This window comes from Panthera pardus, unplaced genomic scaffold, assembly GCF_024362965.1.
Source record: "Panthera pardus isolate Hobbes unplaced genomic scaffold, ASM2436296v1 HiC_scaffold_17, whole genome shotgun sequence".
In the NCBI taxonomy this organism is placed as follows: Eukaryota; Metazoa; Chordata; class Mammalia; order Carnivora; family Felidae; genus Panthera; species Panthera pardus.
The window spans coordinates 136,484,128-136,488,760 of record NW_026526732.1 but is presented as its reverse complement, the minus strand read 5'-3'; the positions used below and the strand labels follow the sequence as shown (position 1 = coordinate 136,488,760).

Sequence of the window (4,633 nt, the reverse complement as noted above, 5' to 3'; positions counted from 1 at the left end):
AAAGTTATGGAACTCATTACCCTGAGAGGCAGTACAGACAGGAAATGTAAATGGATTAAAAAAGAGTTTGGACAAATTTATGAATGACAGAGTCGTAAAAGGCTTCTAACAGAAGCTGGAATATACGAGGTGTGACTATGAAGCAGTGAAAATCTTTTTTTTTTTTTTTTTTTTTTAACAAACACCAGAACTTGTATATCCGAATAAATATATTTTTCCTTCAAAGTAGCTGCCTTGGGAGAATACGTGCTTACTTTAATACTGCTTGCTTGCTCAGACATATTTGGAACTCACAGGAGTTTCTTAAAGGTTCAAGTTCACCCGCCTCCCCTTTTACAGATAAGGAGACTGAAACCTAAAGCCATTGCATAACGCACCCACGTTCACACAGAAGCCCTTCTAGGATTAGAATCCCAGCTGCCCGACTTCAGCTGTATTACCCCTTCATTGCCACGTGCTGTCTCCGGCTCTACATTTCTTCGGAGTCGGTGGCTCATTCTTTAGGTCGTCCTAACGGTGGTAAATCTTTATCCTTTGTGAACGGGTTTCTGGGACAGCCAAAACCGAGGAGATTCAAGGCTGATGATTAAGCTGTTTGTTCAAGCTGTGGATTGGTATTATGTGTTCGGCAAAAACGCCTTTGGAGAGGTCGAACCGCTTGTACGATGTCAGAAATGAACGGGCTGCCCGGGCTGTATGAAGAGAGCAATGACCTGCAGTGGACCTCGCAGTCCCCGCTTGGCGAGGGTGAACTCCCGCAGATGGAGGTAGGCAGCGGGAGCCGGGAGCCATGCCTGAATGCCTCCCGCAGCGGGGCCCAGCTGAAGGCCCAGTGGAGGAGGAGGCCCGGCCACAGCTGGAGGCCCAAGGCCCAGTGGAGGAGGAGGCCCGGCCACAGCTGGAGGCCCAAGGCCCAGTGGAGGAGGAGGCCCGGCCACAGCTGGAGGCCCAAGGCCCAGTGGAGGAGGAGGCCCGGCCACAGCTGGAGGCCCAAGGCCCAGTGGAGGAGGAGGCCTGGCCACAGCTGGAGGCCCAAGGCCCAGTGGAGGAGGAGGCCCGGCCACAGCTGGAGGCCCAAGGCCCAGTGGAGGAGGAGGCCCAGCCACAGCTGGAGGACCAAGGCCCAATGGAGGAAGAGGCCCAGCCAATGGTGGAGCCTCAGGGGGAGCGAGGCCTTGCTAACCGGCCCGGCCCTGGGGAGCCGCCGGGGCCTGGTCGCGGGCCCTGACTTCGAGAGCCAGGACGAGGGCGAGGATTTTGATGACTGGGAAGACGACTACGATTACCCTGGAAGAGGAGCAGCTGAGTGGTGCCGGCCACCGAGTATCAGCGGCCCTTGAAGCAGCCAACAGGATGTTTCTGAGAACATCCAGAGCTAGGGAAGCAGCCCTGGGTGGCGGGTTTCAAATGCATTATGAGAAGACCCTGTTTGTTCAGTTGGCTTTTATCGAAGAGCTGTTTACACGTATGGTTGTCAATCTTCTGACCGAAGAACTCGGGTGTGATGAGATTATTGATAGAGAGTAACTAAATGCCGTTAAAAGAGGAGGAAAAGTGGAGGAGAGACCCCACATTCTACAGTCTTTTGGGTTCATTCCAGAGAGTACCATGGCCATGAAAAACTTGATCTTCAAAAAAAAGATTTTTGTCATTGTTGTTGCCTTGCAGAATAGAATAGGGCAGTGACTGCACAGTTATGGAAAAGAAAAAATTGTTAAAGAAGAAGAAAAGGCATCTTAGGACTGTGGAAATCTGTTTTCGAGAATGTTCCTGAAACACCTGTGGCTTTGACTTTGCTATTGATCCAGATTCTTTTCCTTGCGTTGGGGAAAATATCTTTCATATTTCACTGTAAGGGATGGTTTTGCAAGAAAAAGTTAACATCAAGACAGACTGCCAGTACAAAAGCCCAGTGATAATAATTACATGAGAAAAAGTAACTAATACATCCAATTTAGGACATGAGATGTCTGAGTCATTTGGACTGAAAGCCCACTGAGAGAACTCTGAAGATTCCACTTTGTGGTCTATCCAAGCCAATTACAGGCGAAAGACTTTGGTTGAACTTCATGACATAAGACCTGTTAAAGGGAAAATGTCAAGTAAAAGGAAAGCCCTACATCTACAAAAAGACTGAACAATTATGCCCTCAATCTTTAAAGGTTTTAAACCTGCCCAGAAATCCTCTTTGCTATCTGAAGTTTCCCCTCTGTCTCCTCCTCTAAATAAGCTTGTTATTGGTTATGCACCAGCATTTGAGATAATAAAATTTCTTGTTCTGTAAAATATATATATTTAATATATATTTTTATATATACATATACTTTAAATATTTATATAAATATTTAAATATTTATATTTATATAAATATTTATATATTTTTATATTTATATTTATAATATTTATAAATATATTTATATTTATTTTATATATTATATTTATATATATAAATATATATATAAATATAAATTTATATAAATATATATATTATAAATTTATATATTTATATATTTATACATATAAATAATATATAAATATATATTTTTATATATAAATATATAAATTTTATATATAAATATATAAATATATATTTATATATATAAATAATATATAAATATATTTATATATTATATATTTATAAATATAAATTTATATAAATATATATATTATAAATTTATAAATATAAATATAAATATAAATATATATTAAATATTTATAATATTTATATTTATATAAATATATATGTAATTTATTCAAAACCTGGAGCTTTTTTTTTTTTTAAAAAGAGACACTAACATCATGTTCTTCTGCTTCCTATAAACTGGCTTCTTGCTGGCCATCTTCTACTGCCCTTAAGGGGTATGTAACACACCTTCACTTTTAGACCACTTCATAAGCCGGGTCTTTGAGCAGGATGGTGGCAGCATCTTCTTCCCCATGACAGGTAACGACAGCACAGCCAAAGGAAATTGCTCTTTGAAAGACAAAACAAAGCGAGCCCCTCTCGGGGCAAGAGGAGATGGCTTTGAAGCTCTTGGTACTTCTGGAAGGAATGCTGTAGGTACCCCAGAGCCCGACTTCAAACAGATGAAAGACAGTTTGAATAATGAGGATGGAGAGAAGAGCCTTGAGAAAGCAGGGTTAAAACGTGAGTATAGAACCACCATTGTCATTGAGAAGATAAAAGAGAATTGCAGAGCTCAGATGAAAAAGAGGGGAGATGACTGTGAGCCTCCCAGAGGCAGCAAATGTGGGCACCAGGGATGGATCTCATCAAGATCCAACTAAAGACAGAGGTCACTGGGAGCTCACTGGTTTGTATTCATTCATGCTCTGCCAGTTGAATTCACTTTGATCACCAAATATCCTTTTCATTTGGATTTATAACAAAAATAAAGGAGGAGGGAGAGTGATGGGAGGAAGAGACAGGCAGAGCGAAACCCCAAAGTCCATGAAGCATGTTACACCAGTTTTGCTAAGGCTTGGAAATGTTACTTCTCCAAATGGACTCACGGCCTTGAACCAAAGCTAACAAAGAAAAGACAAACATGTCACCGAAAGTAACATGTTGACATGTGTTGATGTCTCAGCCAAAATTTATAACATAACCCAGAAGGAACACTTGAGATGCCTGGCCATGCGTTCTAGTTACTGGTGTGTTTCTGGGGAATTCTGGTAGGACATACCCCAGAGAGGTCAAGGCCAGCAAAGAAAGCTGGAAACAGCAGCTCTAGGTCCTGTGACTAAAGCTGTTAAAAAAAAAAAAAAAATTAACCTTCGTCTTGTGATGTGTGAAGCAGACAGAGCAGAAAACCTGGTTAGGATAGAAATGGAAAAGAGTGGCTATCATGATGAAATCTTTGAAGAGAATCTGTAAGAAGAGAACAACTACATACGTATGTTTCTCCACACACGTACACGCACATACACGCATGCATGCACGCTGAAGATGCTTATAGAGGTGTCCACAGTGCATGGTTTCTTGGGGCTTGACCAAGAAACTGTAGGGCAGTGTAGGTAAGGTTATGGCCATGCAATCCTCGTGTGTAGGTTTGCACATGCACACGCGGCCCACTGTGTGCCTCTGCACGTGTGCGTGTGCACATACAGACGTGCGTACACACTTATCTCACACAACAGAATTATTATATACCCTCTTGGGTAAGACAGGGAGGGGAAGAAGTTGAGCCTTAGCTGTAGGTGCGAAGTTGCTAATGGTAGGAAACTGCTTATTTGGAAAACTTCTACAATTCCACTTAATCCCACCTTGGCTCCCACCCAACCCCACAGAGCCTTGTGGATTTAGCAGAGACACAGAGGTTAAAAAAGGACCCCTGGATGCTTTTTCGGGAAAGGCCCTCATTTTGGAGGGTCCCTACTGGGTCCCTGGAATGAGGGAACAATCACTTCCTCAGCTTTGCAGACAGGCTCCCAGGGAAGGTGCTACCTGGAGCAGCGCCGTCCTTTTGGGGCACAATTTGGGGGTGGGGGTTGGCTTACTCTGCAGTATGGGGAAAGTATAGATATGGCTGTGGAGTCCTTGCTGTCTTTACTTAAGAATGGACAGTCTTCGATATGGTTTCACTCTTATGTGGATCCTGAGAAACATAACAGAAACCCATGGGGGAGGGGA

General features: G+C 42.7%; 1 pseudogene; it reads left to right on the top strand.

Annotated features, from left to right (window-relative positions):
• Positions 1-665: 665 nt before the first annotated feature.
• LOC109271394 (EP300-interacting inhibitor of differentiation 1-like) lies at positions 666-1,554 on the top strand (annotated as a pseudogene).
• The last annotated feature ends 3,079 nt before the right edge of the window (positions 1,555-4,633 follow it).